This window comes from Silene latifolia, chromosome 1 (assembly GCF_048544455.1).
Source record: "Silene latifolia isolate original U9 population chromosome 1, ASM4854445v1, whole genome shotgun sequence".
Classification (NCBI taxonomy): Eukaryota; Viridiplantae; Streptophyta; class Magnoliopsida; order Caryophyllales; family Caryophyllaceae; genus Silene; species Silene latifolia.
Window position 1 is genome coordinate 155424827 of NC_133526.1, and position 12353 is coordinate 155437179.

General features: G+C 37.6%; 1 non-coding gene across 1 annotated transcript; it reads left to right on the forward strand.

The window, feature by feature from the left end:
• Positions 1-6793: 6793 nt before the first annotated feature.
• LOC141621294 (small nucleolar RNA R71) lies at positions 6794-6900 on the forward strand. The gene has a single exon (XR_012532201.1). It is a non-coding gene; the product is annotated as a small nucleolar RNA R71 (small nucleolar RNA).
• The last annotated feature ends 5453 nt before the right edge of the window (positions 6901-12353 follow it).

The following is a 12353-nucleotide window of genomic DNA, read 5'->3' on the forward strand; positions in this document are numbered from 1 at the left end:
AGGGTGTCATACTGTCATAGGTTCATAGGGGATTCATGGGAGTTGATCATACAAACATGTTCTCAATTAGATGCAAGCACTTATTGTTGTGATGGGATCGAGTTAGTGTAAATCTTACAATCCATCATAGATACGGTTTATTCAAACTACTAAGCCTAGAAGGATACCAATAAATCACCTCCAAGTTGTGTCAAGCTAGGGTACCTTTGTCCTCAATCGTTAAATGTTTTCGTGAAGAGTAGTCTCCCTATGGTGTTAGAAACACTGGAGGATCGCAGAATTCCCCTTCTTGCCTAGACAAGAAGAAGGGTCGTCCCCTCTCCACCATGCACAAAAGTGGGTTCGATGGATAAAAGGATCAATGTGTTTTGAGTTTCATATGGGAGTTTTCTTTTGATGTTGTTATTCCCCCCAATTTCTTATGGCATTTGACATTTGAGAACAATTTTTTTTGCCATTTATTTGATGTTTGACATTTTGATGCTTGACAAATTTTAACTTTTTGCATTTTTTTGAACATTTTCAAAGTCACCCCAATTAGTAACGAGGGTGCTTTTATTAAAGCATATGATTTCTTATTTTTGTACTCCTCTTTTCTTTGATACGAATTGCAAACTTCTTGTTTTTCATTTTTGATTGCTTGAACTTAATTTGGTAAATTTTTGTGCCCATTCCCTTTTTGTTGACAAAATGTGATAGAAGTGGAGGATGGTTGCATGGTTTCAAGGGTCACCTTGGAATAAACGGTAGCCAAGGAGTTATCACACCATAAGGAACTCTTGACTAGGCCTTAATCCATGGGTCAAAGGATACTAGCATGACACATCCTAGGGTGTTTTAAAAGCATTCTAATGAGTAAAGTCTCAAGAAGAAAAAGTATCTACAAGGGTCTTATATACACTTGTCAAGCTTCCCAAATAAATGTTTTCATAAACTTTTTCCTAAAACGCAACTACATGTCATGATGCAACTAACATTTATAGAACCTAATGCAAATGCTTCTATCAACTAGTATGACATATAAACTAAATGCAACTCCTTGAATCACATTGGTGTATACCGCATCAATCAAAATAAAGCCACATAGTCATTAACATAGAGAGGAAAGAGGATATTGGAAAGATCATACCATGCGGTGTTCATATTCCTCATGCCTCGGATGTGACGTAGTCGATCCAATGTAATAGAAGGATAAATAAACAAACAAGTATATACAAAATATACAATCCTACACTATAAAGGAATGAACATATTTTTGGTTTTTCAATTTTTCAAATTTTTATGGTTTTTATGGTTTTTGTTTTTATGAAATAAAAGAACATGTTTTTATATTTTTCAAAAAATTTCAATTTTTATCATTTTCTTAAAAGTCAAGTTAGAATTTCCCATCCCCACACTAGTATGGGCATTATCCTCAATGGCCAAAACGATAGGAAATTATGCAAACTAAATGAGAATGCATGATTTCTACACTAGTATGCAAACTATATGACATATATATAAATGATGCATTCTAAATTATACCATATGATGCATGATTTTACTGGTTGGAGAGCTAATTTAGATTAACTCCCAATCCTTGTGTTTGAACTTCCCCAAACCAAGTAAGACACTATTTCTAGTGTAAAAGTAGGGAGGTTCATGCACAAGTATGCAATGCATGAAACTAATTGTCATTTTGGATTTTCAAAGGCGGGAACAAAATGAGACACTTCAATGGGACCGAGGTGAGAGTCCTTTGAGTGTTGCTAGGACTCAAACTAATGATCAAGATTAAAAATTAGAACAAGATATATAAACAAAGCTAAAGGAGGTGTAGGAAACTCACAATGTAATCCTCCATAAAGCTTGTCAATCCTCAATTGTCGCTCATTGCGACATCCTCATCACTAGCATTGCTTTCATCATCAACTTCCTCATCATGTTCTTCTTCATCTACCTCCATTGACCAAGAGGCTTCGCCACTCTCATCATCACTTGAACTTTGTTCTTCTTCCTCTTCTTCTTCTTGGCAAGAGTCACTACCTTCCCCGTCATAACCAACACTCCTCCCCCCTAGCAACTCGACTATCCATGGTGGCATCTCTAGAAGCACTTGGGAAGAATACCTCCCTATCCGCCCAACTAGGCAAAGGACATGATGGATCAAGTAGTACTTGCCTAGCTAAATGTAGGAGGGGCGGCTATTGAGCACGGTAAGCATTGACCTAGTCTTCATGAGCTTCCTTATGCATATGTTGCATTAGTTGGGTCAAGTAGTCGTTGCCTACCATGATATTTGAGCCACTTGGTTTGAATTCTTGGTAGGCAAATGGATATGGTGGAGTCACAATGGAGGACGAGGAGGAGGAGGGCTTGGCATTTGACTCCTTATGTTGCTTCATAATCACTTCGGCTTCCTCGGAGACGGGTAGTAGGTAGTTTGGGCTACGAATGGCGATGCGACATATTTTGTTAGGCAAGATGAAGGACTTAGCTTCCTTAATGAGCCACTCATACTTGTTGTCAAGATTGTCATTCTTGACCCAATGGAACTTGTTGATCATAGTAGCCATATCAAGGAGGTTGCTCCCTTTAACCGGTTTGTATGTTTTATCTTTGTTGAAATCTCGGTTAAAATGCTTGGCTAACCTAGTCACTAAGCCTCCATTCACAATAAAAGTCGCTCCATCTTTTACATTATCAATTTCAAGCCACCTATCAAGTAAAAGTTGAAGGATGTTGTATTTTTTGGTAAACTTTCCATTGATATTCATGGTAGATTCAAGGTAGACAAAATCGAGATCGGTAAAGTGGTTGGTGTCTTTTCTTGCAATTAAAGTGTTGCCCACAAACTTGTGCCATACCCTTATGCCCGGATGGTGAACATAAAGAACATGGCACTCCCGGAAAGAGTCAAATTTTCGCCCGGTAATCGCTTTCCAAAGGGGTGCGGCATCATATTTCAAAGGCTTCTTCACATAATGATAATGTTCTAAAATACCAAACACTTCACCAAATTCACTCAAAGTCATTCGTCTATCCTTATTCTCAAGACGGAATTCAACATATTTCCGAGTCTCTACCTTAGTCACCTTCAAGGAGCTTATAAACTTCATGGTCAATGCAGGGTAGGTTAATTCTTTCATTTCAAAGAGGGTAAGCAACCTCATAGACTCGAAAAATTTTCCTAGTTCTCTCAAGCACACCCAACTTTTCTAAGGCATCTTGACTTATGAACTTGGTAGGCAAAATAGTCTTCCTAGTAAGGGATAAAAATGCTTTCGTATGAGAATCAGTTAAGAAAGTTACCTCTAGAAAATCTGGCAATTGTTCTATAACCGGAGTAGGTGTAGCTTCCTTAATAGGAGTTGCAATTTCTTGACTTTCTACCCTTAGTTGTACCACTACCAAAGCTTTGGAGGCAAGAAGAGCTTGGTGCCTTTTTGATAGATTTGAGGTTTTGGGTGCCTTGTTTCCGCCTTTTGTTCTTGCCATGTTGTTCTCCTTGTCAAATTTATATCAACAAACTAATATTGTGCTTGAATGCTCCTAGTTTCCTCAAGCTTCAATCAATTACCAATCGATTTTAGGATTTCCGAAATTGATTCAAACCCTAGAAAATCGATTCAATTTGTGAGAGTTTTGATATGTCGATGGTCTTTTGTTGATAAAGGAGTAGTTTAATCTTGATTTGAGGAAGTTTGGTTTTGATTTTGATGAATTTGGTTGAGAAATTTATGTTTTTGAATGAGGGGATTGAGGGTTTTGAGGGAGAAGGGATGTGTGTTTGTGTTTATAAAAGATAGAAATGAAATGGGGAAGGAGGGGTGAATCTCGTGTTTTCATTAAGTAGCAGCAGGGGACGCTCGACTTCAAGTCAGGACGCTCGGATCCTCAGTCAGTACCTGCTGAAATTTCCAACCCGCGCTGGGACACGCGGACCCTGCTCAAGACGAGCGGATTCCTTCCTGGGGACGCTCGAATTTTCCTGGGGACACTCGGATTTAAAAACAGCGTGGACTTGTAAATTTGAAGCATGCTAGGATGCGCAGTTTGTTCTCAAGACGAGCGGCTCCAAGTCTTGGACGGGCGTCTTGAGTATGATCTGTGCAGATTTTGTAACAGACTCCTTTCTTGAATTCCAGCACTCCCAAGACCCGCGTCCTAGAGCCAAGACGCTCGGATAATCCTCTGGGATGCCCGGATAGTCAGCAGCTCGAGTGGATTCCCTCCTGGGACGCTCGTATCTTCCTCTGCACCCACGAGCTCAGTTATGCCCGTGGGGGTCTCCTTTCCTTAAGTCATCCTTTCTTCATTTACTTTGTTGAATATTGTGGGTGCACTATGAAGGCTTGGGTAGCCTAGGCAATTGTCATCCCCACACTAGATCAAACACTACACATCAAAACACATTAAAATACCTCCCTCACTTACTCTCATATCAAAAATCTTGATCAAAGTATAGAATTGCAAATCCAAAAGTGACAAAACTGCAATAAAGGAAATAAAATGCTAGTTAAAGGGTTAGAATATTTACAAATGGTGGTTTAGGGAGGACTCCACCAAACTCTCATTCTTGAATGAGATGTCAAGGGGGCATAGCCAAGGTATTTTTAATGTTGCTCAACACCTTGTAGAAGTAGTCAAAGGCTTGTTTATTCTCATCATAAAGATCTTGCATAGATCTTTGCACATTGTGTTCTTCATTATGGTGATGACTCGAGTCAGGATGATGACAAGGATCACCAAAGCCTTGGTCTAAGGTCATAGCATTGCCAATGTAGGGATTGACTAATTCTTTAAATTCGTCATCCCATAGAACACAAACTTCATTAGCTTGTTCCCCAATGGTATCATGAGTTGACAAGAGCAACTCTCCTTCTTTGTTGTCATGGCCAATGAGGCCTTCTTCATTGCTTGTCATGATTGGTGGTGAGCTATTCAAGCTCTCATTGTTGGAATTTTCTTGCTCTCCGGATAGAGCAACTTGATGGTTATCCACTTTCTTCTTCCTTATGGGTGGTGATTCTTTACCCATAGCTTGGTCTTTGCATTGAGATGCTAATTTCTTCCTATCACTTTCTCGGCTATAGTGATCGATCTTGAAACATGGCTCATATAGTCGGGGAGCTCTCATTGTTTTGTCAAGATTAAAAGTGATTATCTCATCCCCCACTTCAAGTGTGAGCTCTCCATGTTTCATATCAATTACCGCTACCGCAGTGTGCAAGAAAGGTCTTCCTAAGATGATAGGAATGTTGGAATCCTCCTCCATGTCTACAATAACAAAGTTTACCTGGATGAAGAACTTGCCAATTCTCATGGGCACATCCTCCCATACCTCTAAAGGTATCTTTGTTGATCGATCTGCCATTTGAAGAGTAATGTTAGTGCATTTGAGTTCTCCCATTCCCAGCCTCTTGCATACCGAGTATGGCATGACACTTACACTTGCTCCAAGGTCACATAATGCTTTGTTGATTGTAGTATCGCCAATGGTGCATGGAATCGAGAAACTTCCCGAATCTTTGAGTTTTGGAGGGGAACTTCCTTGAAGAATAGCACTACTCACTTTAGTAAAGGCAATAGTCTCTAGCTTCCGGATGGATTTCTTCTTGGTAAGAATATCTTTCATGTATTTCGCATAAGCCGGAACATGATTGATCAATTCCGTGAATGAGATTGATATTTCTAAGTTCTTCACAATTTCCATGAACTTTCTAAGTTGTTCAGCAAACTTAGGCTTAGCTTGACGACTTGGGAATGGAAGTCTAATCACAATAAGCTCTTTTTCCTTAGCCTTCTCTTCATTCTTCTTCTTTGAAACTTCATTGGTGGTGGGTTCTTCTTCCTTAGATTTCTCCACAACTCTTTGCTTGTCACTAATATCCACAACATCTTCATCAATTGGCTTCTTTAGCCCTCCATATCTTGTACCACTCCTCAAATGGATGGCACTAAGCGACTCATGTCTTGGGGGATTACTTTGAGGTGGTAATTGCCTCTTTTGTCTTTGAGAGCTAGAAGATGTTAATTGAGACATTTGATTTTCAAACATCTTGGTGTGAGCTAGTATGTTGTTGATGGTGATATCTTTGGCTTGGCTATCTTTTTGTATTTGGGTGAAAAATTCTTGTTGGTTCTTTTGCATTTGGAGGACCGCTTTTTGAACATCAAAGCTTTGGTCATTGGATTGGTTATAAGAATGTTGATTTTGATAACCTTGGCTTTGGTTGTAAAAGGGTCTTTGAGCTTTATTTCTCATTGGAGGTGGGGTGTATGTTGGTTGAGGGTTTTGAACATTTTGGCTTTTGTATGAATGATTTGGATGGAATTTGGTATTCTCATTGTAATAGTTGGAATAAGGGGTGCCACTCTTGTATGCTTGGAAGGCATTCACTTGTTGATTTGTTCCCCTACATTCACTTTGGTCATGTCCCAAAGTTCCACAACTTTCACATACTCCACTTGGAATTGAGGATGATGCCACCATAGCATTAACATGTTGTTTGGGTGATTTGGAAGCTTCATCAAGCTTAGCCATGGCCTTCTCAAACTTCAAATTGATGGTGTCCATATGAGCACTTAGTTGAGCACCCAATTGTGTGATGGAATCTACCTCATGCTTTCCTCCTATAGTGGCCTTTCGAGGCCTACTATATTGGGAATTATGACCGCCATCTCTTCGATTTTGGCCCATGTTTGATTGTTATCAACTTCGGTGAACACTCCATTGGATCCCATATTGAGAATGTTGCGGGAGTCTTCATATAAACCGTTCTAAAATTGTTGCACAAGGAACCACTCGCTAAGTCCATGATGTGGACAAGAACAACAAGTGTCCTTAAATCTCTCCCATGCTTCATACAATGATTCTTCATCTCTTTGCTTGAACCCGATGATTTGGGCTCTCAACATGTTAGTCTTCTCCGGAGGATAGAATTTCTTGTAGAAAGCAAGTACTAACTTCTTCCATGAATCAGTAACAAGGGTAGCCTTGTCTAGGCTCTTCAACCATTGTTTTGCGGTACCGATCAAAGAAAAAGGAAACAATACCCATCGGATTTGGTCTTAAGAAACTCCGGTTTGAGAAATCACATCACAATAGTCACAAAAAGTCTCCATATGTGAATGAGGGTCTTCAATAGGCATCCCTCCAAATTGACTTCTCTCAACTAATTATATGAATGCGGATTTGGCAATGAAATTACCAGTGAAATGTGGTGGTGTAGGAGTAACATTGTTAGGTTTTCCTCGGTTGGTACGGAATGTGATGAAAAATTAGGCATTGTGGGTTGATTTTGTGGTGGGTTTTGTATTGGGTTATCCTCTCCTTCTCTCGTAAAAGGGTTGGTGAACTCAATGTTATTTGGTTGAATGTCCACAATCTCTCTAATACCTACAACTCTTGAAGTTCCTCTAGCAATTCTTCTATTGTTGGTTAAGGTCCTTTCAATTTCCAGATCAATAGGTAATGGATTACCTTGTGATCTCCTAGTCATACAAAATATCAAACAACTCGAAAACAATTAGAACAACCTTGAGGAGATTGACTTCCCCAAGGTAAAAAAGACATAACTAAAAACAATTAATGAAAATCAAATCAATTTAACACCGTCCCCGGCAACGGCGCCATTTTTGGTCCGGTTCAAACTCATCGTCAAAAGCTACCGACCAAAACAATATTTATAACTTCACAAACTACTCTTAGTAAAGAGGTAAGTAAAGGTCGGATCCTAAGGGATGGGTATTGATGTAGGATTCTCAATTGCAAATAGCTATGTCTTAGGGTGTCACAATTTAGGTTCAGATGATATGTAATCTAAACTAATCAACAAAATGAAAGTAAAGTAATGAAAACAAAACAAGCGATTAAAGAGGTTTGTAAACAAATGATTAAAGAGTTGATCATACAAACATGTTCTCAATTAGATGCAAGTACTTATTGTTGTGATGGGATCGAGTTAGTGTAAATCTTATAATCCCTAAGAAGGTTTGGGTCCCGGAGCCGAGTCGTCTAGACTGTACAACACCTACAAGTCGACTTAATCCTTCCTATTCAACTCTATGCATGGTCTAATGAGGCTCGAATTAGTTTATATCTTACAAGCCTTATTGAAGAGATAAGAGATGCGTAAAAAATGCAAGGATTTATAGGCTCGCATTTCATCAAACATAACATGTGCATAGGTTGAAATCACAACAAGCAAGCAAATTAATTATGAAAACATATTAGATTAAGTATAGATCAATCCCCATGTTTGTTTCCCCTAATTCCCTATTAACCCTAGCTAAAGAACTACTCACTCATGATCAAGTTTAGCATACTAATAAGGTTGTCAATCATACTAACAAAGTAAAACATGATGAATAAATGAAAGTGATTAACAATATTTAAACAAGATTAAGAGGGAATTATACCTATGAAGATGATCCAAAATAATAAAGCAAAGAATAATAGAAGTACTTGATGATTGATGGAAGGTTGTCAATCCTCCAAATAAACCCAAATAATCTTCTAATTTTCCAAATAAAAGGAAGAACAATAGAGAAATTAAGGAAAGATTAAGATGTGATTAATGTTGAGAATTGTATTACAACTACATTAAGACTAATATAAGAGAGTATTAATATTGAATTAAGAATTGATTAAGAGTTGATTAAGAATTGATTAAGAATTGATGCTAATCTAGGTAGTACAAAAGGGTATTTATACTAAAGATTAGGTACAAGGATAAGGGTTACTAAGGGCTTAAATGACTATTAAGACCCTAAGAAAACTTGAGAAAATGTTATTCCCGAGGAAAATGCATGGATCCAAATAAGATCAATGGATAAAATGGGATTCAAAGTGAATGAGTTTCACATTTGTAGTTTGCTTTTGTTTTGTTATTCCCCCCAATTTCTTGTGGTATTTGACTTTTGAGAACATTTCTTTGCCATTTCTTTGATGTTTAGCATTTTTTATACTTGGCAAAATTTTCAATATTTGCATTTTTTTTTGAACATTTTCAAAGTAACCCCATTTTGTAGCAAGAGTACTTTTATTGAAGCATATGAGTCTATTTTTGCTCCTCTTTTCATTGATGCAATTTGCAAACTTTTGACATTGATAACTTGAACTCAATTTGGTGATTTTTGTGCCCATTCCCTTTTTGTTGACAAAAATTGTTGATAGAAATTAAAGAACGGTTGCATGGCTTCAAAGGTCACCTTGGAATAAACGGTAGCCAAGGAGTTATCACACCACAAGGTACTCTTGACTAGGCCTTAGTCCATGGGTCAAAAGATACTAATATGATACATCCTAGGGTGTCTTGAGGGTATTCTAGCAAACAAAGTTTCAAGGAGAAAAATTATCTACAAGGGCCTTATATACACTTGTCAAGATTCCCAAATAGACATTTTTACAAAATTTTATAACCATGCAACTACATGCCATGATGCAACTAACATATATACAACTCGAATGCATATGCTTCTATCAACTAAAATGCCATATAAACTAAATGCAACTCCTAACAACACATAGATACAAAAACCGTAACAACAAAATACACCACGTCCTCCTTGACATGTAAGCCCATCCTTCTCATATGAATAATGAAAATAAATGGAAGGGAAATAGGGATTAGAACGATCATACCAAGTGGTCTTCATATTCTCTTGCTAATGCCTCAAATGTAATGTTGTATCTATGTGAGAAGAGAACAAAAAACACAAGTATATACAATTCTACACTACTAAATTAAAGAACATGATTTTGAGATTTTCGAATTTTTTCAATTTTTATGCATTTTTAGAATATAAATTCCCATTCGCCACTTTATTTTGGACATTGTCCTCAATGTACGTGTAGGAGTAAGGATGAAAAATAAATACTTGTTTTTGGATTTTTTTTTTTAAAGTTTAATGGAAATTGAAGTACAAAAGCTATGATATGATATGAATGAATGCATGTTCTAACTAAATGCAATTCTATATGACATATATAACAAATGAATGCAATCTAAACTACACTAAATGATGCATGTTATACGTAGATGCTTGGGTCACTTATGATCAAACTTCCCCAAACCGATTTAAGCACTATTTTTAGTGTAGAAAGGAATAGGTTTGGTCATTAGTGACTATGTATGAATGCAAGAGCTAACTATATGCAACTAACTAATGGATATGTGAGATATATTACAATGTAAATTATACTATATGAACTAACTAATGTAAATGCAATATGTAATATAATACAAATGCAAGCCTAAACTATATGATATATGTATGTCGCTTCATGGTTTAACCTCCTCAAACCGATTTTAAACACTATTGCTAATGTAGAAAGAAAGGGGTTTAATCATGAGGCAACTACATAAATGCAACTTTACATGAGAGATAGGGAAAGAAAGGGTTCTTACAATCATGATAGGAGATGAAGATGGCAGGTGAGATTAGGAGTGTAGAGTAACATTCACAGACTGAAATGAAGGAATAAAAGAGTTTACAGCTCAACACGGGCGGGTTGGTGATGATCTGCCCGGATTCTGAACAATTTTTGCAACTTTAGGCTGAACCCGCTCGGGTTGAAATGGATCCGCTCGAGTTGAAGTCTGGAATGCTCATTTTCTCAGAAAATTGATCAGATCCTTGGGCAGGGAAGTTTCTTTCTTTTCTTGGCCTTCAATATGCACGGGTTAGGCTCGGGACGCACGGATTTCAAGCGATTTTGACCCAACACCTTTTTGATAATAGAAAAGATGTGTACAAGCCCAAAATCTCCATTTTCTTCATTTCTTTACATTTTCCATCTTCTCATTTTCATTAATTTCCTTCAAAAGGCTCAATCAAAATATGAGATCCCTCTCTTTCATCTCTCATGCAATTTATTAAATGAATACAAATCTACACTAAATGCATATATACAAGTTAATGGTTATTGAGGAACTCTATCAAACCAAATATTGTCAATAAACAATTTCATAGAAAATTATCACTTGCACTCAAAGCACGTAGAAGTCGGTCAAATTCTTGGGAGTGGGACATGAATAGGCATGCATAGCAACACAAGATTATGCAATTGAAAAATGCCCAAATAAAAGACCGAACAAGCATGTCAAGAATATTATGACAAAAATCATAAGAGATGTGATGGATGGTAGGAACATGAAATGGGTAGTTGGTTGGCAATTCACTCAACTTGTCCTCCAAATAGTCAAAATCACCACATTCAATGCAAGTGCACTCATTATCATCTAAGGTGATTTCAAGGGTGTCTATTTGGGGTTCCCAAATGTCCTCATCCTATTCCTCATCCCAACAAGGCCCATTATCAAAGGGGTTGTCGTAACCAGGCTCACCAAGCTCAACACAATTGTCTCCCTCTAAAATGTCATCCTCAAAGGGTGAGTTTTCACTCAAGCTCACATCCATCTCACTCTAACTTTGCCTATAATCATCAAGTTTCATGGAAGTTGGGTTCATTGTTACACAAGAAGAGTAAGGTGACGGCATCCAAGCATTGGTTTCATAATCAATAATGTAGTCCTCGTCATCATCACTCTCTTCATCTATCACTCCATCTTCCCAAGGAGGAGCAAATTTGTGAACATAGTGGGTAGGCTCAAGGTTATAGGAAGGTGTCTCATTCTCACAAATCTCATTTTCATCATAGTTTTCCTCAATGAATTTTTGAAATGTGGTTTTTATCGCTTCCATACCTTCCTTGGCACTCTCAAAGATGTCATGTACAATTTACTTAAGACATTGGGTGGTCATGAACTCAACAAATTCCCAAAATTCCTCACAACTCATCTCACATATCCTATCACCACTCATGTGAAATACCAAGTTGCGGGTTTCAAGGTTCATGCCATTATAAACAACACAACATGCTTCATAATTTGAAAGAGTAAAACCATGATGCTAAGCATGAGTCATATAATCTTCAAATCTTGCAATATATTTATCAAATGACTCATTTTCATATTGTCAAAAAGTGAATGTAGACATGTTGAGCATATGAAATAGAACAAGTACAAGAAATAAAATCCTCAAGGAACCAAGATCCCTCAAGAAGAAGCACAACTAAAACTAGACAAAAGAACGATCCAAATACACAACACCGTCCCCGGCAACGGCGCCATTTTGATGGAGTGGGTCGTTATCCGCCATCAAACACATTTATACCCCACTACTAGCATAGCAAGCAAGTCGGGGTCGATCCACGGGACGGGGGTACTCAAATTGTTCAATCTAATTGTAGTTGTGCTTAGGGTTGTCACAATTGATTTGGGTTGGAGTTGGCTCTAAACTAATTCAAGCAACAAAGTAAAGCAAGCAATAAAGCAAATAAAGATGTAAACAAATAATAAAGGATA